General features: G+C 48.9%; 1 protein-coding gene across 29 annotated transcripts in view; it reads right to left on the bottom strand.

Annotated features, from left to right (window-relative positions):
* NAV2 (neuron navigator 2) overlaps positions 1-24,499 on the bottom strand; it is a 740,939-nt gene that overhangs the window by 101,486 nt on the left and 614,954 nt on the right. The gene's annotated exons all lie outside the window — the stretch shown is intronic.

Raw genomic sequence — 24,499 nt, 5'->3', positions numbered from 1 at the left:
TACGGCCGCTATTCATAAAGGTGTTTTGTTAGAACTTCCAAATAGCAATCTGGTGAAATAAGCCTTGCACAGCCTTAAATGAAAGCCTGTTACAGTACTTAAAGTTTCCTAGAGAAGGAAAAAGACCCCCAGGTATTAATTTACCTAAAGAGCAGCTGTCTCGAAGATACTGTAATGGATCCTATGTAGCCAAGCTATAAAATAGGTTACCCGTCACAGAGCGAGGAGGTTTGAGCCCAGATCACCCAGTGGTAGAGCTGCAATTAACGGTAATGAGAGGCATGTCTGCATTCTGATAAGAGCCACAGCTGTACACATATTATAGACTTGGGTCCCTTCTTACAAAATCCAAGGACACTTAAGGCTGCTGGAATCCAAGAGGCGGAAAGCGTGTTCAGATTTCAAAATTCACAATTTTTTTTTTTTTTTGAAAAAGGGGCCAATACACTTATCTCACAAATGCGTCTGGCATGGGAATGTTGTGACAAACGCTAGGAAGAAAATAAAGAGAGATTCGCTTACTGAGCCCCCATCAGCAAGGCACTCCCTCTTAAGCCAGTAGATGTAAGGCCTCAGTCTTACATCTGTGGAGCAGTCTTGTCGATGAGGCTCTGAATCCCATGTCCCAGAGAAATTCCATTTTCCCTCACCATTTCTTACCAGATCATAGGAGGTAGCAAGAGAGAGAAGACTCCATCACAATTAGAAGAAGGTCAGGTGAAGGTGAGAAGTTTTACAGAGTAGAAAAGGGGTGGGGCTTGGAAACGTGAATTCTTTTTTTTTTTTTATCTTTTTTTTTTCAATGTATGAAATTTATTGTCAAATTGGTTTCCATACAACACCCAGTGCTCATCCCAAAAGGTGCCCTCCTCAATACCCATTGGAAACGTGAATTCTGAGGGGTGAATTCTGGCTCCGCGAACAAGCTGAGCTATGTGAACGCGAGCTCACCCATCTGTCTGAGCAGGCTCCTCATTTGGCCTGAGTACTGACAATACAATGGTGATAAGACAGGTCCTTGCTCTCAAGATGCTTAGCGTAGAGATGAAGTGGCAGGAGAGCAACAGACATTTAAAATATGATGTGTTTGGTGCTACGGTAAGGAAAAGTTCGGGAGACTACGTAAGCAAACAGGAGGGTCAACCCAATCTGGTCTTGGGGATTGGGGTGGTTAGGGAAGGCTTCCCGGAGGAGGTAACATGTAATGTGAGCTCTGAAGAGTAAGAGCCAAGCTGTGGGTGCGATGGGGTAAAGGTGGAGAAAACACTGCCTTTGCAAAGGCTATGAAATGAGACAAAAGGCACTTTTCGGGGAATGGCAAATAGTTCAGTGTGGTTGGAGAGAGGGGAGATGGGCCAAGAAATAATGGGGCCAGATCTCACAGTAAAGCCTAGTAACAGAGTTTGAACTCCCCCCCGAGGGAGACTGGGGAGCTCTGATGCATTCACTGCTTCTGGAAAAGCCTCGGGAAGCAGGGATGCAGACCTACCAAAGGAAAATTATCCCAGGTTTGTTTCCCAGTTCAGAAATCTCCCTCTACTGTGTTCATTTTACCTCATTCCTTTGACAACCTCAGCATTTTTCAAATTATGCGGTCTACCCCATGGAAACCTCTGAACCACACCACTATCTCAGAGCTCATCTGTGGACGGTCCCACAGTCTCCGTGCAGACACTACCGATCTCAACAAGCACCTACCTCCATGTCATTTACTTTCAATCATCAACCCCCACATCTTAAGCAGGGTTGGCTATCTGGTAAACTGAGGTCACCCCAGACGCGCAGATCTGAAAAGAAAGCTTAGGAGCCACTTGCCTCCGTTCCCTCATTTCAAGGCTGAGTTGAGGAGGAGAGCAGGTACTTTGCATGACGTCTTGGGTTTTAGTGGTAGATTCAAAGTTAGACCTCAGATCTCAACCCCTGACTCATGCTTTTGTTCTACCTCCTGCCCCACCCCCACCCCCGCCATCTCTCTCCACTGAGACCGGGGACACCAAATTCCCATCCCAAAGTCAGAGAGGTCTCTCACACACCTGTGCAGCCATGCGGGCACATGAAGTCTCATTTGCCAGGAAACACCCGGGAAGGAACGGAAAAGATGGTTGAACAGGATGGAAATGATAAGAAGGGAAGCTAGTTAGAGCGATCTTATCCACTAGAAAAAAAGCAGTAACATCACAGCAGTTGAGGAAAAGAATCAATTCCATTTACACCAAGCGCTTTAAGGTAATGAAAAGTGCTTCCAGCATTACCCTATTTCAAAACATTTATCAGATGCCAGGGAAATTAAGCATGTGCAGGCATACACTTTATTCTGTGCAAATGGTTTATCTAGCAAAATAACCAGGGGGAAGAACACATCTGAGGAACTTCAATTTTCAAAGGCCAAGTGGATCAAAGACAAGCAACAGAAAAAGAAATACTAAATTTAGTCGTCCCCCACACTGGATAATTTCTTTTCCAGGTCTGTTGGCTGTTGCATGGACATGGCCACGGTGTGAATGAACTTCAACTGAGCCTCTCTCTATCTTTGCCTGAGCCGAGTCCAAAGGGTCAAGCTGAAGGTGCTGATTGCAAGCATGCTTTGCTTGCGTCCCTGAAATATCTGTTGGCTGTTGGCGGGGGGGGGGGGGGGGGGGGTGCGGCAGAGAAAGCTCTGGAAGTTTTTGGACCTCAAGAAGTAGCTGAGGAAAGGATAAGAAAGGTGAGAGAGAAAGAGAGAGAGAAAAGACAGATACAGATGAAGACAGACATTTTAGTGAAAATGAAACTTCACCCAAAGAACATTTCAATATAAATTTAAATAAAAAGGTCTAGTAGGGGAAAAGCAGAGTGATTGACTTAAGCTTAATATACAGGAGCTGAGAATTCTGAAACCCTTGCGTTCTGCTCCCTTGCCTCCACAAAACAGGGCTCCTGCGTTCAACAGTCTCATAAGACGTGCACAAGGTGTTAAGCATAATGATGTTCTTCTCCCATTTTGAGGACATAAAGTATTTTGACAAATTCTAAACAGCACCATGAAACAAACGAACCAAGGTGCGGGGCTGGGTGTAGTCGCCGGTTACAGCTGATGCCGGCTGATCTGGGGAGACGGCCCCAGCACAAGTGCCCGCTAGTGACAGTTCCGCCTCCTGGTGCCCACCACTCTGTGCTCCTGTTGCAGCTGCTGGACGTTGGGCTCCCACTCCAGGCTCAATGGAAATACGGACTCTGCCCTACCTTTCAAAGGAGAACTGATTTCTTCAAGGGCTGGCTTTTGTCCTCTAGCCAACCTGTCAAACCTATCTTTCTCCCGACGACCATGGATACACTGCCGGCTAAATTTAGATGATGTGAGCATTTTCGAACCTCTCATTTCACTCCAGACAAGGGCAGATCAACGTGCCCTTCCGAGATCATGTTTCTCCCATGAAAATAATACTGCCACCCCAAGCAATGGGGGGAGATGAAGCCAGATCCCAGGGGAACTCCCGGATTCTCTCTTCTTGGCCCTACACCTCCAGGAACAATTCCTGCCACACACCCTGGGTACACGGACAGGGCGGTGAGCCTCATTTTAAAGACTTGTAGGACAGGAAGTGCCACCCTTTTACGTAGGAGCCTAATTCTTCTGTTTCAGAAAGCTCATCGCTACAGAGTCCTTACTGATGCTTTCTGGGAGACGAGAAGAAAATGATCTTCGGAGACCAAGCCTCCAGCCTCAGCCGCACCTCCAAATTATCAAACCTCTTTGTACCTCAGTCCTCTCATCTGTAAAATGAGAGTACCTCATTGGTTATCAAGAGGGCCAAGTGAGCAGATTTCCGTGAAGTGCCTGGCTTGTCCTAAGTACTCCATACATGTCAGCTGCTGTTACTACTGCTAGGACCACTGCTTCTGGTGTGGCTGTTCCTCAGTTTCCCCAGCTGTCTGACCTCAGGCAAGCTCACCTCTCTGAGCCTCACTGTAGTTTCCTGACCTGAACAGTAAAGGTCACACTGACTTTGCAGGAGGAAGTCTTACAGGATGAAATGAGGTCAAATCCTTGGAGCATCTCGCCCACTGCCAGGCACACAGGAAGAGCTCAAAAATGTCAGAAAACCTTCTCTTGTTCCAGATGGGAACCATTTCCCCTTGTTCTGTTGTTCGAGAATGACTTAAAAATAGGCGGAACCACTTGGGATTGAAATCCTCCACAAACATTTATTCAATTTCTGGTAGGTGATGAGGACTTCCCAGGTCCTGGCTTTTAAGGTTATGCCAGGACAGACAGAGAGGGTCTCTATTGTCAGAGAGCTCAGAGAGTCTAGTGAGAATAAATCAGTAGACATTTCTGTTCCTGCCCTGCCCTGGAGCTGAATCTTCCTTCGGAATAATAGCTACCATTTATTGGGCTTATCACAGGCGGGCCTCAACACCAACTCCACCAAGAAGGGCCTTTATTATCTGCATTAACTGACTCTTCAGTCATTTGGTTTGTAAGCGGCTGAGCTGAGATTTTGTTATCCCCCCCAAATTATTTAGGTAAGAGGCTATTCCAGGGCCTCTGTTCTTAACCACTGCATTATATTGCCTCAGGTTCAAGGTCTTGCATCAAAAGCAGCATGAAAAGAAAAAGAAAGGCAGACGAGAAACTCTGACTCCCCAGAAGCCCATTTGGTGGTTTCTGGAACAAGGGCCATGGCCAGTGCCGGCCAGGATGGGGGCTAGCGCTTGTAATCTGAAAAGCAACCCGGCGGATCTAGATGGATCTTCTTTCAGTACTGCCTTATGTTACACAAAGGCACAGGCAGGGAGAGGGAATTTGTGAGAAAAGCAAGGTCTAGACTCTCAGGGAGGGCGGTTCTGAAAGAATTAACTGTAACCTGATTAGGACATCAAAAGGGCCCAGCATTCAAGCCCAAAGCTTTATGTTCCATTATGCTCCACCATTTCCTCGGTGGCAGCAGGGAGAGTCCCGGCTGCTCTAGCCAGGGCCCCGCCATTTGCAATATGGCCAAGCTCCTAGGGAGGCAGCAAACTCCACAGGAAGGGAAAGGCCAGAACTTCTGTGCCCATTTCACAGAAGGAGAAGCCGAAACACAAAGGTGGCGTGGATTACACTAGAAACGTGGATCCTAAAACTCAAGGTTCTTCTTCAGAACATTTCAGCTGGGTAGGCTCACTCTTTGACACGCAATACAGACGGAACAAGTTCAGCCTTTCCAGATGCCATGGAGGGGAATGTAGGGCCAGTGTAGGTACAACAGCTGCTGGGAATACCAGGCGAGCTTCTGGATGGCCTACAGGTGTCTCTGCCACCGCAGTTCCAAGAGCTCGGGTGTTTCCGAACCAATTCTCAACGATTGCTGGGGTTTGCCAACAAGCAAGTTTTTTCAGCTCACTCAGACTAGATGGAATTCTAGATGTTCTTTTCTCAAAATTTCCTTAATGCCACACAAGCCCTCCATGCTCTCCAGTGGCCACCAGATATTATTATTAACAATATGCCCAAACCAGAAGCTAATGGAATGGCTGTCTTCCTCACCGAAGAATGGGAGCCCTGGATCCTAGTAATTCAAGATGGCCGGTGGCAAGTGAGGGCTTTGCTCTCATTCCTGGCTCTCAGAGGCTAGTGAGGGTCGGCTTCCCATCCACAGCCCGGGTCTAGCCCTTCTACACCACCAGGAAGAGAGTATGTGCAGGTAGGTGGGCGTGAACCTTTCCTACCAGTAGGGCCTGGTGGCCTCCTTCTTGGAGGCAACAGACAGGGGCAGGTGTGTTTCTTTCACCTGTTGGACTCAAGTGCAGTTAACATAAAGATGGTGACAGTGGGTACAGACAGAATAGGAGAGACAATGTCCTGCATCTTGTACTTGGAGTCACCTTACCCCGGGAATGGCTGGGGGCAAAGTGTAATCACATTTGAGATAATGGAGAAGCTTATATTAGAGAGTCAGACAACTGGGTTCTAGTCCTGCTTGCTCTGTGACTCCAGACAAATGACCTAGTCTCTCTGAGTCAGTGACATCATCTAACTAGAGGATGGTAGTGATAGTTTTCCCTTCATAGATGGGCATGCAGATGAAATGGAATATCAATGCAGATCTTGTTTGAGTGCAGGCCCATCAATTACTACCTCTATTCCCACAACTGCCATATCGAATCTGCCAGGCCGTAAGGCATACTAACACACAGCCCATTTAGAGCACCTAGCACAGGGGAGAGGAGGAGGGCAGTTGTTATTTTCCACTCTCAGTGACCTCAGAACCCTAGCTCTCTCCTCTCTGACCTCCCTCCTGGTTGCATAAATGGATCTGTTGCTTAGGGCAGAAAGCATTTCTCCAGCCTCACTTCCTCCCAGCTCAGAGGACAGCTGCTCCCCCCCCCCCCCCCGGTTTGCAATCCATTGACAGTGGGACACCCGGGTGTTTGTATAGTGTTTAATCATTAGGAGGTGACCAGCTCTAACACCATGAGCCCCAGCACATCTGCAAATAAGTCAGCTATTTGCCTCAGTCCATAAGTGTCTGTTTTCAGGAGGCTTCTCTTGAAGGACACGGGGATAACCTGGGAAGTAGCTTAGAGGTGGGGAGGTTACTTCCGAAGGGCACGGTGGGACGTGGCTACCAGAGGCGAGGCTTTAAGTGCCAGACTGAAGCACCCACCAGCCCGGAAAGTACAGTCAGCTTTCGGAGAAGGGACTTCCTCTCCCAGAGATGGAATCCCTAGGCTTTCCTCTTTCCTTCTGTCCCATTTCCCTCCCTGCCAAAACTGGATTGCTCTTTTTCCTCCTCACCACTTACAAATCCCAGTCTTACAAAGACCCACCTAAAAGTCTCCTCTTCCAGGAATCCTTCTCACTCTACCCAGGCTACAGTGCTCTCATTTTGACCTCTGAACTGGAAAGCAGTGACATTCCCCTGTCTGCACTGCCCTTCCCCTCAGTTGCCCATGACCAGGTCTTTGAGATAAGGGAGAGGGCTTTGGGCTTTGGTATCTGTAAAGAAGGCTCCACTCCACATCCCTGTGTCCCCACAGCACTAGCACAACACCTCATACACGGTAAGCTTCTGGCAAGTGCCGTGCCTGATGGGTGGGCCGGCCACACCCAAGTCATCTCCATCAGACTTGCATCTGATCCTCACTGAAGACCTACTCTGTGCCAGCCACTCTGCTAAGGGCTGAATCGGTGCTGAGAGTGAGAAAAACAAGGGTGTTCATAATGAAAAACCTGGGGAGACAGGACTCATCTGGCTAAAATTGGAGTTCAGTTCAACAAGTATTGACTGAGGACCTACTATGTGTCAGACACTATATTATTAGGTCCTAAAAACCCTGTGATAAATAAGATAATCCCTGCTTTTAAGCTTCAGAGAAAATGGTGGGGGGGAAGGACAAGATTTTGTTAGAAGTTAAAGGATCGCATGGGGTCCTTTGGGAGTGCAAGGAGGGAAACTTACTAAGTCTGAGATGCCCAGCAAGGTGCCACTGGAACTGAATGTTGACAGAAGCATACGTGTCAGCCTGGCAAAGCAGGCTCAGGAGAGGGGATTCTATGGGCAAGGGGCACAGCGACTCAGAACACCGTGCAGTATGCTGGAGACAGCTAAGCGTTTGGTGCTGTGGATTAGGACATGGACAGTGAGGCTGGTGTGGCAGCAAAGGCCAAGGCTGGGGGACCTCTGGAAGCTGGCACTCTATCTTGTCTGTGATGTGGGGGCCACAAAGGATTTTAAGCAGGCGAGGGATGCACACAGTCAGATCGCTGTGTCTGTGCTGGGGACGGTGTTATGAGTAAGAGGACAGTGGCAATACAGCAGAGGGACTGTGCCAGGAACCACAGAACATGCCAGGAAGGGGGGTGGGGTGGGGAGGAGAGACAGAGAGACAGAGACAGAGAGGCAGCTCTCTGGCTCCAGCTTTAGCAGAGCTCAAATCTGAAATCTGGGAGCTGACCTCAGTGGCACCAGAGTGGCTGAGTCATTAACATGACAAGTGCTGCTTGTGGACAGAGCAGCTCCCCTACAGACTTCCTGCAGGGCCATTCAAGGCCAGGGCTGTATTAGCCACACAGGCTTGCTGGCTTTGCTCTCTACCCCTTTATTCCAGATCATTAAGAGCGCAGCCCTCTGGGAGACTACCTCGGGCCTCTGTTTAAAGTGAGAAGCAAGGACATTTAATTGCCTCAGCTAGACACCCTGCTTGACTCTCCTCTCCCCTCCCCGCCATACCCCCTGCCCGTTCAGCACCCCAGACCCTCCCACGGCAGCTTCACCGTCCCACAGCGTGTATCTTGAAACATAATCAGAGCACGATCCAAGGCCCTCTTCAAATTATGGCTCTGATCTCTACTTCCAAAAGCGAGCGGGAATTATAGCTTGGCGCAGAGAGACGTTCAAATCCACAGGGTCATAAACCCTTTCAAGTTCTGTTTTAAGACCTTTGCTAGGGATTTTCACAGGTTTGCACCTCTGATGTTGTTACATGGCGGTTAGTCTGCTGGTTCCAAAGAGCAGGACCTCCTGCCGGGACATGGAGTGTGTAATGCTTTGGCTTTTGCCAGTTACCCACTGGGGTCTCAGGCCTTCAATGGCGTCATCTGCCTTTCTCCCGACAGAGTGCCCCAAGGCCAGGAGAAGCAGGGGGACCAGAGCTGGGTGAGCAGAATCAAAGAGAAGGGTATGTTGAGGGATGGAGGGGCTGCCGGCAGGTGGCCACAGTGCCTGGACCTGAGGCTGAAAGGACCCATGTCTCATTCCTTGTTCCCCAGTTTAGCTACTGGAACTTTTCTGTGCCTACCTTTCCTCATCTATGCCATTGGCATGCCAGTCCTTTGCTACGTGAAACCTGCTGCCAGGTGCTGAGGGTGCGGGCTGGGCTCAGCCACCGTGCTGACACCACCCCTCCACGACCCTCACTCGTCCTTCAGCAGCTCTATGAAGTGGGCTCATTAATTTTATTTTTCAGATGAGGACACAGGAGCTCAGGATGGTTAAATTAACTGACGTCTTATATAGCTGAGAAATCACGTAGCTGAAAAGCGGCACAGTCGGGGTCTGAACACGTCGGAGGGTCAAAGGTTTGAAATCACTTTTCCAAATAAGATAGTAGACTGACTCAAACCATTCAGTCTTCCATAGGAGAAGCTCCTGGACACCAACAAACCCATTTTTTTGAAGGCAGGTTGGGGCCATGGTTAACTTATTGCAAAGACTGGATAAGGACTTAGTGGGTTGGTTGGTTCACTATAAGCCTGAGCATCAGATTAATTTTGTGAGGCCATGAGTTGTTTATAGCTGCTAATGCCTGATTGGCCAGTGCCTTGTTCTGTTTGGTCAGTGTCATGTTCTGATTGGCCAGTGCCTTGATCTGGTTGGGTGGTGCCTGTATCACATGGTTTTAAATATTTTGCACATTAGCCCTGCATCACAGAGCTGCACAGTCATTCGTCCATTCATGGTCCAGGTAATGAACACCCCTCTGAGCCAGGCACTGTGCTAGGAAGGAGAATAAGCTGCAGACAGAAGTGACCTAGTTACTGTTTTACTGACGCTTACAGTTAAATGGAGAGACATAACATACAAATAAAAAAATCAAGGATGTGATATAGACTGGATCCTCTAAAAGACACTAACAGCTGAGACCTTTGTTAGATCGAATGGTCAGGGGCAGTGTCTCTGAGAGGACGTTGATATGTGAGTTGAGACCTGAAGGACAGGGTGAGTCAGCCTTGTAAATGGAAGAGGGGTAGGAAGAGGGGGAGGGGTAGGAAGCACATGCCAGGCAGAGGGAAGAGAAAGCTCAAGGGACTGGATGAAGGCATGAGTCACGGAGGGGAAAGGGGGATGAGGTGAGGCCAGAGAGATGGGCAGGGGCTAGAACATGTCCTTGAAGGCCATAGTAAGGAGTCTGGGTTTTATTCTATGTGTAGTGGGAAGCCAGTAAGGTAAAGTTCTAGGCAGGGGGCAGAGGGGATGTGATGTGTTCAGAAGATCACAGTGGCTAGACAATGTACATGAAGCTTTCAGAGAACACAATGAGCCCAGGCAGGAGGCCACAGTAGGAGCTGGTGAGAGATGAGGGCAGCCTGGATCCATGTGATGGCAGATATGGGGAGGGGAGAGAGAGAGAAAAAAAGAGAGAACGAAAGAGAGAGAAGGGAGTAGAGCAATTTGAGAGATCATTTGGAGGGGTGTGCCCAACACTTGCCAATGGATGAGATGGAAAAGGAGAAGGAATCTAAATTTTCAGTTAAGTCTTACTAATCATTCTTAGGATAATAGTAATTAACTAAATATACAGCAAACACCTGCTACGATATATGGAGGCTCTGCAAAGCCTGGGAATGCCAAGGAGAGTAACATAGTCTTCTGGTTCCTCTCTCTTAGTTTAGCAGGAGGCACCACAATCCACATACCATATAAGTATTTTTAAGTAGGCTCTATGCCTAACATGGGGCTCGAACTCATGACCCCAGGATCTAGAGTCGCATGCTGTACTGACTGAGCCAGCCAGGCACCCCAAAGGAGACCATGTTCCAAATGCATGTTACTACCAGAGAGCAAAGCATAGGTGACAGGGAGACCCTGGGTGGATGAGAGATGCCTAGAGGACCCTGTCTGGGTTTATGGGATAATGGGGAGAGGGCAGGGAGGCTTCCCAGGGAAGGCTGGAGCCAGTCCTGAAGCATGAGCGGAAGGTTACTTGGTAGGAAGCCGGGAGGTCATTCTTGATTATTCAAAGAGAGAGCTGGATACATGGACCAACTGTCATTGGCACACCCCACACCCACCCACCCTTTCGGAGACAGGCATCATGATGTCCTGAAGAGAATATTAGCTTTGAAGTCAGATAGACGGGGGCCACTCACTGGCTGTGTGCCCCTGGGCCAGTCACTTCGACTCACTGACCCAGGACTCCTCATCTGTGAAACGGGGATGACGCCTGTCCTGTGGGGTCCTTTGGCACATTCAAGCAAATATGCACACCATCTAAGAGAATACCTGGAACACGCTGGGTGCTCAAGAAGGGAGAGCTGTTGCTGCTAATGAGACTCAGAGCACAGACTGCAAACTGCTGAGCCCTGTGCGTGCATTTAGGCAGCCTCCCAAGGAACCTCTGCCCCTAGCGCTCCCAGAGCCTGAGTTGCTTCCATCCTGACAGCGGAGAAATGGATCCCTTCTCCCCACAGGAACTCCTGTGGTCCGAGGCAGAAGGTCCCAGAGTCCACCCTCCTCTGTCCACACGGTACTCAGCCAACGAAGCAAGCTCTGGCTGACTGGGGGACACCCCAAGTGGCTCCTGTTCTCGCCTCCAGTCTACCTGAGCACCCTGCAAAAGGTGACACGGCAGATTCATCCCATGCCCTGTGGGTCCGCTGCACATCTGCATCTACTATGTGGTCGTGGGTTACCCCCAATGCACGTCACGACAGCCCAAAGCAGCGGCCAGCAAGTTTTTTTCAAGCCTCATGTTGCCCCTGGTAGTGTTGTGAGTCCCTGTCCCCAAATCTCAGGGTTAAGCTGAGGGAGAGGTGCGGCTTTGAGCCCACCGAGCCATGAAACCACCTCATTTCCCTCAGTCCCCGTTTAATCTCCTCCACACAAGCCAGCGACATCCCTCAACGTGTCAGAGTCTCTCTTCAGCTCTCATTTCAGGCAATGTGACAGGGCCGAGCATCACAGATTAATGAGGGAGATAAATCAAGGTGCGCCGTGGACAAGGGGAAACAACAGGGCCGCGGGGGAGCAGACGCAGCCGGCCCCCTCTCCCTGTAGCACTGAGACCCGGGGGTCTGTGCCTGGCAGTAGCCTTCTCCCTGGGAGAAGGCGGTGGACGGCAGACCCAAAGGTCCAGGGGTCCACTATGACAAAGGCAACTCTGAAGACGGCTGGAGGTTCAGACACCGGAGTCGTTCAATGTTCTTCAGAGGAAAACGATATGCTCAGGGCTTCAGGCGTCCCTAAAATCCTCCCAAGTAAGGGACAGAGTTCCCTCAGCAAGAGCAGAGGCTGGCATGACGCCGAGCTACCCCCTGGGCTCTCCTTTCACGGAGCCGCCAGATGGGCACAACGAGACCTGGGGAAAGGACCGTCTTAAAGGTCAGCAGTCCAGAGGCTGTCCCCTTTGCGAGTCTCTAAATCAGTGCTAGGCACCAGGAAGACGCCCAGCAAGTACCCGTGCAGCCCCACGTAAATTTCACCTTCAGGAGGGCTGGAAACTGAGCTGCTGAACAAAGGAAGAGGTAAACACAATGGTTTTGTGCCCAGAGAGTCCCGAGTTCGAATCCCGACTTGGCCCTGCACAGCACTGTGGCTTTGGCGAAGGAATGTCACCTTTCGGAGCCTGATGGCTCATACGGAAAACCCACGGTCTTCTTGTGTGAACCCACTCCACGTGCTGTTCTGCCCTTCAGGACTCCGGTGTATCTTGCAAAGCCTGACAACTGGATGAAAGGTCACAGCATAGGGAAGTCCTTCCAAATTCCTGACAACGCCTGTTCCCAAGGCGGGCTGTCCCCTCTCTGCATAGGCAGCTCCCACTCTTTGTGCTGATTTAGGGAGCAATGTACATCCAAGTCTAACTAAATCCTGAGTCAAAACACCCACCCAAATAAACACAATTCGCTGCTTATCAGTCACTTGGAATTTTATCTCGATGAAAATAAGACTACAGTCCCATGAGCTGCAACTCCTAATGTAATTTTGGTGAAGCTCCAAGTTAGAGCAAAATCCACTGCAATGTATGACTGCAGAATCCCTCCAAAGCATCAGGAAGGTCCACGGTGCCATGACTCATCCACAGCTCTGTCCATCCCACCGTTCCCCTTTGCACGATTTCACCCTGGGCCTTCTATTTGGGGGCCTTCCCCTGCATTCACCACCAGCAGTAGCTTAGAACAGGCTTGGCTTTGAAGAGCAGTGAGGACAGAGGCTGTCTCTCTTCTGGAAGGGGTCTGCTAGCAGAAGGGGGCGGTGCTCAGCCCACTGGATCTGCATACACCAGAGGCCTTGGGAAAGAACCACACTCTTAACTGACACACCATCACACAATGACACCTGTCATCATGACTATCGGAGATGAAAAGGCCCTGGGGTCCCCGCCCTGTGCGGATGAGCTACACTCATGAGTCATTCTGCGAACTCGGCCCTTAAGTGACAAACACGAACAATGACTCAGGAGCTTGGGGACCTTAGAATCAGCCGGTCTGAGTGCACATGAAAAACTGGAGGACACAAGGTGCCTGGGTGGCTCAGTCGGTTAACCAACTGACTCTTTGACTTTGGCTTAGATCATGATCTCACCGTTTGTGAATTTGAGACCCGCATTGGGCTCTGCACAGTCACAATGTGGGACTGGGATCCCCTCTCTCTCCCTCTCCCTGCCCCTCCTGTGCGTTCTCTCAATTTTTAATATTTATTTCTGAGAGAGAGCAAGCAAGTGAGCAGGGGAGGGCAGAGAAAGAGAGGGAGACACAGAATCTGAAGCAGGCTCTAGGCTGCCAGCTGTTAGCATGGGCCCGACACAGGGCTTGAACTCATGAATGGCGAGATCATGACCTGAGCCGAAGTCGGACACTTAGCCGACTGAGCCACCCGGGCGCCCCAAGAGTTACTCTTGAGTTCATCCTTTCCAAATTCACACTGAGATATCACCCTGTTTGCTAAAGCCTGGAAGACAGACTGGTCACTGGGCCACTAACAGTCTCCCTGGGCCTCAGTTTCCCTTGCCAAAGGGAGAGGGCTGCAACTGGTGACTCCAAAGGTCTCCTTCCCCACCAGCTTTGCTCTGTAACCTTCTATTCCCTATGGACTGGCCTGGGAGAGGCAGTCTGGGGAAAACGCATTTACGTGCAAGGTAACCTTGAATAAAAACCCTGGGCTGGCACAGCTGTCCAGCATGACACAAGTCTAAAGGTTACACTGTAACCAGGGACATTTCACAGGCTGGTGTAAGGGCTGCCTCATCCACAGGGCTTATTTCAATCAGCTCTTTCATTTCAGTAACAGAAGTCAAGGCTAGGGTGCTCTTAAAAAATGACCAAGGACATTAAAGGAAATAAAAAGAAAATCTCAAACAGATGAGATAGGCAGGCCTATTTTGACACTTGGGTAATGTTTCTGCAGGATCTTTCAAATCATCACCGTCAGGAAAAGAGCCTTCCCCTACGTTTTACTATGATAACAAGTTTAGAACGACATTTAACCCCCAGGGATACTCCTGGTCCTTTCTGCTCCCGTGCCACATGGTGGAAGTCTCTATGGCCCTGGGCAAAGTGCATTATGATGGCTTATTTGGCTTCTAACCCCTCTATTTGATTGCAAGCTTTTTTTTAAAAAAAATGTTTATTTATTTTCGAGAGAGAGAGAGAGAGACAGAGCATGAGCAGGGGAGGGGCAGAGACAGAGGGAGACACAAAATCCGAAACAGGATCCAGGCTGAGCTGTCAGCACAGAGCCCAACGCGGGGCTCGAACTCATGAGGCAGGAGACCATGACCTGAGCCGAAGTTGGACACCCAACAGACTGAGCCACCCAGGCGCCCCTGACTGCAAGCTTCCTGACAGCAGGGAGCAGGGACTATGTCCTACTCATCCCTGGATCCCCAGGGCCTAGTACATAGTAGGTACTCAGTAAATATTAAATAACCCCATAAGCATTTCCCATAAGCTGTCACATATCAAAACACAGTCCAAATACTTTGTTGAAACGCAGCTGACCCATAGCATTGGTTACAATGCCTTTTCTAACTCAGTTATCGTACTCCTCAGCCATTTCCTCCCTCTTCCCAGCCCAGAGGAGCTACCAAAGACCATCAGTCAGACTGGTGGCACCGTGCCTGACGATGCAGAGGTACCAAATAAATACGTGACAGACTGCATGATACAGAATTGGTTCAAAAATGGGGAGGGGGTGGTAGGAAGCCAGGGCAGTCACCTGCAGGTAATAAAACAATGACAGTCACTAGTATGGTTCACGATATATTTTCCATCCTCACAGGCATGTGGTAGAATTGCACTCGCATTCACGTTTGAAGTGTAGCCACGTGACTTCCTTCAGCCAACAACCAATCAGTGGAAGCCATATGGGCCATGTCTGGGCAGAAGTTTAAGAGACAGCACATGGCTCACCACACTCTCCTCCTCCTGGCCATGGTCTGCCAGTGCTTTAAATGGTCAGGACTCTGGCACCCTGGGTCCTGAGTGAAAATGATGTACAACACAGCCTCTTACTGAGCTGCAGTGAACTGGGTGTTTTGGAGTTGTTTGTCACACAGCACAGACGATCCCATCCTGACTGATGCAAAGACTTGCCCAGGTACCCGCATTAAAACACACGATGCCATTTTCTGCTGCAGGGCACAGATGTAGTCAGATTTTCGACTTGGGGTTGGGGGCTAAGCTTTGGGTTGCTAAGGGAGTAAGCACAGAAAAAGGTGCCCCATTTTGGCTTCTCTCTTTGACCTCGCGTGCCTGCTTTCATATTGCTAGATGTCTTCTCAAACTCTGAACCACCATCAAGTCTAAAAACTACCCGTACACAACTACTGAAAAGGCACTAGCTTTGGGAAATGTACTTTGGAGGAGTGGTTGTGCGCCCCACCCCCACGCGCACACACACTCAGCTGTGCTTCTGCTCGCGTGTGACCTGGGACACAGTTACGAAGTCGGGCAGCAGTGACGACTGAAAGATTCTCCTGGGGCCACGATGCTTTCTTATTCTTTTTTTTTTTTTAAGTGAAAACACGGCACGCACATGCAATGATACTCCACAGACTATTCATTCTCTTCTCTGCACAACCCCTCTGGGAGAATTCCTTTGTGGCTTAAAGTGCAGATGGTTTGCTTCCTGTCAGCACCACCCTCCTGTTCAGCACAGGTGGCCCCTGCCCACCCATTCCACAAGAAGCAGCGCTTCCTTGAAAAGGAAGCCAGTGGTACCAGCAGCAAAGAGGCCCTTGGGAAAAGCCAATGCAGTAATTACTACCCTGTTACCACGGAAATAGAGATTTGCCTCTAAGGCTCCTTTTATGAGCTTGAAGATGAATGCGACTCTCACTCTCTCCCACTTTGTCTCCCTTGCTGTCCACAAGCAGGAGAGAAGGGGGAGAGGGACTGAAAGGATCATGGATGCTGGGTGCTGTGCTAGAGGCATCTTCTTGTCCCAAAATAGGAGCATAAGCCTTGAATGCAGAACTAAGAAAATGCCCAGGGGCACTAGTAGGTGTTAACAGGCAGTCAAAAGGGGAAAGCAAGAAGAATGAAAGAGGGAAGAAAGGGGGTGGGAGATGGAGAAGGGGAGAGGGAGAAAGAGAGAGAGAGAGAGAGAGAGAGAGAGAGAGATCGATCAGCTGATGGACCCAAGCAAGGAGAGATGAAGGCAGACTAGGATGGGCAAAGTCACAAGGGAGGAGAAAGCAAGTTGAAGTTCACTTCACTTAAGCTGGTAGGAAGCTCAATGCTGAGGTACCGCTAAAATGTGCCACCACGTAGGATCTTCTGGTGAGTTTATCTGTATTCTCAATTCTCTCCCTCTTCTACGTGTCCTACTCTAACTTACATCCCCAGCCCACGGTCCTCATGCTTCACTGCCTTAATTTACAACCCTTCTATTTCATGTAGTTATTCTAAGCTGTTGTGGAAAGAAGAGGGCTTAATTATGTTAATTAATATAAAGAAAAGAGAATCACAAAGAGGCAGAGCCCAGAGTGCTCCGAACGGCTTGTAGACTCAGGAGTATCCGAGTATTTATCTCTGCTCAGTACTTTACAAAACGCTTTTACCACCTCCATCTCGTGTACTCAGGACAACGGTCCTGGGAGACACGTATGAGCGCTGTCCTCATGTTAGAGACAAACCCCCAAAACACAGAGAGTTAAGGAACTTGCCTGAAAGTGAAGACTGGAACCTGGGTCTCCTTACAGCCAACCCTGCCTCTTCCCTTCACTCCACAGCTGCCTTTTTAAAAAAATGTTTATTTATTTGAGAGAGAGAGTATGTGTGCGCACATGAGCGGGCAGGCGAAGAGAGAGAGGGAGAGGGAGAATCCCAAGCAGGCTCCACGCTGTCAGTGAGAAGTCCGACATGGGGCTTGAACCCACAAACCATGAGACCCTGACCTGAGCCAAAATCAAGAGTCGGACGCTCAACCAACCGAGCCACCCAGACGCCCCCATGGCTGCCTTCTGAAATATGACTAGGTGGCTTATCTGAGTGCTGTCCAAAAATACCTTCTACAATGATGGAAATGTTCCGTCTACATTGTCCTGTAGGGAAGCCAGGAACCACATGGGACTTGCGAGCACCTGAAATGCGTGGCTAGTGCGACTAAGAAACCCACCTTTCAATTTCTGTTAATTTTACGTTCCGATGGCCACATTTCATTAGTGGCTCTTCTACTGGGCAGTGCCGATCTATATTCTCTCACTCCCACCACATGACTGTAAGGGAAATGGGGTTCAGCTACTGACACCTAGAGATGGCATGAGGTGGGATTAACAGTAAGAGAAGGAAAACTCCCCTGTGCCTTTCCTGGTGTTGGCGAGGAACTCGCAGCGCAGGGCAGACCCAGAAGGGGGCAGTGAGTGAGGAGGGAGGAAGGGTTGGGGGAGCTCCTTAAATCATGGCCCGGCCACGGAGGCCCACTGCCCTCTACGCTCTGGGCAGAGAGACTCCAGCAGTGGTTCAGGGACCACTGAGTAGTTAGTCAGAACCGGGAAAGAGAATTTTTCAGATGACTGCAGGCTCTCTGCAGACTCGGGGGGGGGGGGGGGGGGGGGGGAGGGGGGTCCTGGATGTCCTGGATCACGAAAGGGAAGCACCAGCCCTCACTTGGGGAGGTTCCTCCCCTAGCCAACCATACAAGTATGCAAGAGGTCAGATTTAAAAAATGAGCACCACTAGTCTAAACCCACAGGAGGCCACAGAGTCACCGGCTCATTCTGTGTGAGAAAGGGCCTTTTCCTTGAGGTCTGAGAGCAGTGATGGAAAAGGGGGTGAGGGCAAGCCCACCTGCAGTCTCCAGGTGCCAATAGTCTGGGATGGGGGGAGGGGAGAGGAGTCATAAAACATCCCCTTGTCCCTCTTAAGGCAAATTGTTTTGCACTCTTCCTCGAGGAGGTCCAGGTGCTTGCATTTTCAGTGACTAGGGGCTCATTTAAAGATATGATACCAGGGGGCGCCGGGGAGGCTCAGTCGGTTAACTGTCAAGACTCTTCGTTTCCGCTCAGGTCATGATCCTGTTTCATGAGTTCGAGCCCCGTGCTGGGCTCTGTGCTGACAGCGCAGAGCCTGCTTGGGATTCATTCCCTCTCTCTCTCTCTCTCTCTCTCTCTCTCTTCCCCCCCCACCCCTCCCCCTCCCTTTCAACATAAACAAACGTGAAAAATAAATAAATAAATAAATAAATAAATAAATAAATAAAGAGAGGACACCAGGATAAAGGCCCGGAACAAGGGAATCCAAGAATCTCTGCACCAAGGGCTCCTTGAAGAGGCAGTAATGTTAAGTGGTTAGAGCACCTGGGAGGGTCTGGAGGGCCTGGCTTTCCATCCAGCCTGGACACCTGTTAGGGGTGTATGTGACCTTCAGCACATTTGCTGACGCTCTCAGGGCACCACTGCTGCAAGTCTATGAAACCGGGATCATACCGCCCCTCAAAGGCTGAGTTAGGAGGAAATGACATCATGCATGTCAGGTGCTTGATATAGGGATCCATCGGGAAATGGCGACTATTACTGTTTTTACTGTCACCTGGTAAGGGACTGTATTAGTTTTGTATTGCTGCCATAAAAAATTATTATAAACATGGTGTCAAAAACAACAAAAATGGGGGCACCTGAGTGGCTCAGTTGGTTAAGCGTCTGACTCTCGGTTTCGGCTCAGGTCATGACCTCATGCTTTCATGGGTTCAAGTCGTGCAGACCCTGCTTGAGATTCTCTTTCTCTCTCCCTCTTTCCCTGCCCCTCCCCTGCTTGTGCTGTCTCTATCTCTCTCAAAATAAATAAACTTTAAAAACAATTTAAAAAAACCACACAACAAAAACGTACTATCTTACAATTTTGTAAGGCAGGAGTCCAAGTGGAGTCCTGTGGACCGAAAGCAATGGGTGTTGGTAGGGCTGCACTCACTTGAGAGGCTCTGGGAGAATGTCTGTTCCTTGCCTTTGCCCCTTGAGAGACGCCACGGGTACTCCTTGGCTGTGGCCCCTTCGGCGGTCTTCAGAGCCAGCAAGACAAGTGGGGTCCCTCTTACATCTCCTTGTTCTGCCTCCTCTCCCGCCCACCTCTTCCACTTTTAAGGACCTGTGATCACGCTGGGCCTGCTAGGATAATTCAGAGTAATCCCTCTATCTAAACATCTGCTGATAAACAACTGTAACTCCTCCTGGCCATGCGGTGTAACATATCCACAGGTTCTGGGGACGAGGCTGTGGACGCCATGGGACCATTACCCGGTCTACGTGGGCTTGGAAGGGAGGGCAAGGGAGTGGTTCCCACTGGGCTTCCTCTCATCTGCATACCCCAGCAGGGGCTGTAACTAAGAAATACCTGAGTTGGGGACCTACCACCTGATAAGGGGTCTCACCGATTCCATCGGCTGGCTGGGGACCTTTGGCCTGGGTTAAACTCCTCTCTGCAGGTCAGGCCTGAATCTGTGAATACATGATTTGGTGCCAGGAGGCCGCCCTGTTCTACACAAATCACAAAGCTCAGCGGTGCCCTAGGGCTCTTGGAGATCTTGTGACATAACCGGTGAGAAGGAAGGCTCGGCTTGGCAGGCTGGTCAAATACCAGGTTGCATAGTTACGTCCTCACACCATGGGACTCTCAATTCAAGCTGAAACTGGGACAGCTCTGAGCACCAAGGTCAGGGCCCTAAATGCAGACGGTCAAGTCTGTACGATGACTGTGACTCCTAACGGAAAGTGCAATCTCAATAGCGAAAACATTCACAATTTGGAGGGGAATGAAAACCTTGTAAAGGAGGAATAAAAATGGCTTTTTCTTCCTGCTCGGTTTCTTGGCGTGACATCAGAGGGCAATTGTCATTTTGTGCAAGTCTCAGGCGGACATGTTACCACGCAAGCATTCGTGTTTTGCTATTTTTATTACTCGTTAATAAAAACCAGTGGAGTTCAATAAACATTCTAATGGTTTAGAAGAAAGTTACCAAGTAATTCTGTAGCCCCCCCCCCCCCACCGCCGATCTAAATGTGCACAAAGAGCCTGGTTCCTCAGTGACACTTGTATGACTGGGGGATGCCATTTAGAAGCCTCTGTGTCAGCCCACTGCACACAACAGCATGACAGTGATGACAGAAAAGGCCACGAGCATAGCGATTGTTTCGGAGGGACGAAGAAATGTTCTTGGGGATGGAAACTTTCCAGAGCTGAGCTTTAAGCTATGAAAGCACCCAACTTGCGGGAGTGTAAGAACTTTTGATGGGTTCTGAGGGGACAGCATGCAGGAACCCGCGGGAGTTCAACAAACCATCTGACTGTCTGCGAGACTGGTCTCTGGGCTCTCCGTGTTGTATTTCTTCTTCCTCCCAGGCTGCCAACCCAGGGGCCTCCATGCCCAACTTTTCTTTATTTGTCTGCTATCTGGGGCCCGTGACTTGTAACAAGCTGCCTCCATTTGTCCCTTTTGATCCTGCTCCCTCAGCCGGCTGGCTCTAGTTTGCTGGAAGTCGCTACTGATGACTATCAGGTAAAAGCTGCAGCCCAGGGGTGGTAACCCCAAAGAGTGACAGGAGATCAAGGGCAGACGTGGCACTGTGGATTTATTATCATCATTTATTATTACTCAGAAGCCGGCTGCTGACATACAAGACTCACAGACCGACATGGCCCCTATCTCCCAGGCTCCGAAGGTACACATTCCTATCGGTTACTTTTAATAGCCCTGAAGATACCCAAGCCACATCCTGTTGCAAACAGCCACGGTCTGGTAGGTCAGCATCTTTTGGGGCCTTACCCTGGAATAGCTGTTCTCTACAGCCGAGCTGCTGTGGTTAATGATTTTCCTACTGGTGCGGTGAGGTGATCTGTCCGTCTTGGGCACTTCTTCCCTTGGCTGAGGTCTGATCACTCAGTACTTTCCTATTTCCTTGTGGAACTCGTGTAGTCTACTGCCTATGCACGAATCCTTAAGAAGTGGGCTTCTTTTTTCCTTTTTTTTTTTTTTAGTAGGCTTCATGCCCAGCATGGAGCCCAAAGTGGGGCTTGAACCCACAACCCTGAGATCAAGACCTGAGCTGAGATCAAGAGTTGGATGCTTGGGGCGCCTGGGTGGCTCAGTCGGTTAAGCATCCGACTTCAGCTCAGGTCACGATCTCGCGGTCCGTGAGTTCGAGCCCTGCGTTGGGCTCTGGGCTGACAGCTCAGAGCCTGGAGCCTGTTTCAGATTCTGTGTCTCCCTCTCTCGGCCCCTCCCCCGTTCATGCTCTGTCTCTGTCTCAAAAATAAATAAACGTTAAAAAAAAAAAATTAAAAAAAAAAAGAGTTGGATGCTTAACTGACTGAGCCACCCAGGTGCCCCTGAGCTGTCTCTTTTAAAAAGAATTTCCTGGGAATACCTCTGCTCTGGGAACTTCTTTTTTCAGGTTAAAAGGGAAGAATTCTGGAAAGGTATTGCCTTTTTTGTCTACATTTTTTCACTTGTCTCATTTAAATAATGTAAAGAACATATTTCTTATTTATTTATTTATTTATTTTTTTTTTTCAACGTTTATTTATTTTTGGGACAGAGAGAGACAGAGCATGAACGGGGGAGGGGCAGAGAGAGAGGGAGACACAGAATCGGAAACAGGCTCCAGGCTCTGAGCCATCAGCCCAGAGCCTGATGCGGGGCTCGGACTCACGGACCGCGAGATCGTGACCTGGCTGAAGTCGGACGCTTAACCGACTGCGCCACCCAGGCGCCCCCATATTTCTTATTTAAAGGACTACCTAGTCTGCAGTCATCTGCACACTACTTTAAAAAAAAAATCTGCACACCATCTGTGATATCTTCCTTGATATTTCACATTCAGTTGTCTCACACCTACACTATTCTTTACCCTAAACAATATTTGTAAAATCTTGGGTTTGATGCACTAGTTATAATTTTTTTAAACATTACAATTAAAGTGTAATTGTTGAAAATAAATATCTCCCTGTCTACTATCTAAAATTATTTCCTATAACACTAATGTTAGCCTCCCACTTTGGGAAACACTCAGGTAGGATATAGTTTTTGGAAGAGATGTACATGAAGAACTTTAGAGCAACAAATCTATTATTTCAACTTAGCCAAACTGAAGCATTTACGTGGTCAACTTTAGAATCAAAGAAATTTAACATATTTGAGAACAACCTAAAATATCTCACTGCCTCCAGGTCCAAACTTACATGAAATAGGAAATTTATAAGCATTATTAAGTCCTACTTTTTTTTTTTAAAAGTTTTTTTTTTTTAACGTTTATTTACTTTTGAGACAGAGACAGAGAGAGACAGAACATGAATGAGGGAGGGTCAGAGAGAGAGGGAGACACAGAATCTGAAACAGGCTCCAGGCTCTGAGCTGTCAGCACAGAGCCCGACGTGGGGCTCGAACTCACGGACCGTGAGATCATGACCTGAGCCGAAGTCGGACGCTTAACCTACTGAGCCACCCAGGCGCCCCTATTAAATCCTACTTTAAAAAAAATCCATCTGAATTAATTCTTTCTTTCTTTCTTTCTTTCTTTCTTTCTTTCTTTCTTTCTTTCTTTCTTTCTTTCTTTCTTTCTTTCTTTCTTTCTTTCTCTCTCTCTCTCTCTCTCTCTCTCTCTCTCTCTTTCTTTTTTACTGAGCCACCCAGGCGCCCCTGAAAACTTTCTTTAAAAGTTCGTCAGTTATCCATTTGGTTTTAAGTGATCACATCTGAGCAGTCCAGTCTGGGGAGAACCAGAAGACACTGTGGTCCAACTGGTCCCATCACACAGGCTAAACTAGAACGACATGACAAACACCATCCAGCTCTCTAGCCCCCACTGCAATCCTCTACCTCCAAAAGCAGAAAAGAGCTCAGCTGTGATCTATAATAATTCCATTAACCCCGCAATGAAGCATTAAATTAAACTGCCTAGGCACAGAGTCTTCTTTTGCTACAAGGGACAATGTACCTTGTAAAGCCTGAATTTCACTCTCATGGATTTACTAACCAGATACATGTTTACAGGAAAAGACCAATCACCAAAATAACTGGGTAAATTGTGAAATCTCCAGTGGGGGTGTTACAGCAGCTGATTTTCTCCCTGATAGTATTTCCTCCAAAGATTTTAGTTACAGAGCATTTTAGCCTTAGAAAGAGCAGTTCTCAAAAGGTCCACCTTTCTATGGAATTTTCAAACCAATACTTTTAAATGAATTAATTACAGGAACAAAGCTGACCTGAACTGGCACTGTGGTGAAAAGCCTTTGTCATGTGGGTATAAATCACCAGCCCGGACACCGGGGAGGACTCTGAGAAGGACATATTCAAGTTAGTGGCAGAGCCTGGGCCAGATCCCAAGTTCCTGACAAGGATTTCAGTGTTCTCTACCGCAGCCCAGGCTTCTGAGCCTTCCCGGAGAGAAGATGAAGATTCCTCTTGAGCAAATGCCATTCCTGGGGGTAACTTCAGCCTCTCTTTCCTTACTGTGCTGCCCTATTTCTCTGAAGCCAGAGAATCACAGACGTCACTTAGCTCTTTGTAAAAAGTATGTCCGGCAAAGAGAACAGCAAGAAACCAGGTCTGTGCTACGAATATGTGGCTTTCTGGCACGTGAGGATTAACACCCAAAAGTGTAAGGTGACTCCAAGCCCACACATCTAAATTCCATGTTCTGTCTCCTCACCCCACATGAAAGATGTCAAGCAAGCCAGTAAAATCCGTCAACAGTCAGATCACCAAAAGGTATTGAAATCAAATACAGCACATCAGAGCTGCAAGGGATTTTGGAAATCATAAGGTCCAAACCCCTACTTTAATCGATTGCTCAAGGCCATAGAATCCATCTGTGTCAGACTAAGGATTACCAAATAGTCCTCTATATTGTAATGGTCTCTGAAGCTCTTTTCATCTCGGATGGTGGCTGCAGCGAAGACTGGCCAAGCCCTATAATGTCAACTACTCACCATAAACTACATCCTTAGGCCTTGCTTCCTGTCGCCAGGCCACAGGAGACCTACAGTGAAGCCTGATCAGCCACGGCCAAGAGCACTCCCTTCTGCACACAGACCTTCTGTGTATCATTAGGGACTCTGTTCTAAGACATAATACCTAGAAAGCTTGCTAACAGAAGAAGTAAAGCAGATCCCCGGGGCCTGCTGAATTAAAGATGCAGTAGCAACGGTCAAAACAAAACAAAAAGTATCCGAGCCTGAACTCCCTCTATTATTGCTATCAGGAGCACTACCCTAGCCAGAAGCATGACTCAAGAACCCCTTTCAGCAGCCGCCTCCTACCTGCTGTGCCAGCTCCTGACCCCAGGCACGGCTTCAAGGCCTCCCAACCCCCCATGTGGATTA

The sequence above is a fragment of the Leopardus geoffroyi genome, chromosome D1 (assembly GCF_018350155.1).
Source record: "Leopardus geoffroyi isolate Oge1 chromosome D1, O.geoffroyi_Oge1_pat1.0, whole genome shotgun sequence".
Classification (NCBI taxonomy): Eukaryota; Metazoa; Chordata; class Mammalia; order Carnivora; family Felidae; genus Leopardus; species Leopardus geoffroyi.
Note: the sequence above shows the minus strand (reverse complement) of the source record. Positions and strands in the feature narration are given on the sequence as shown.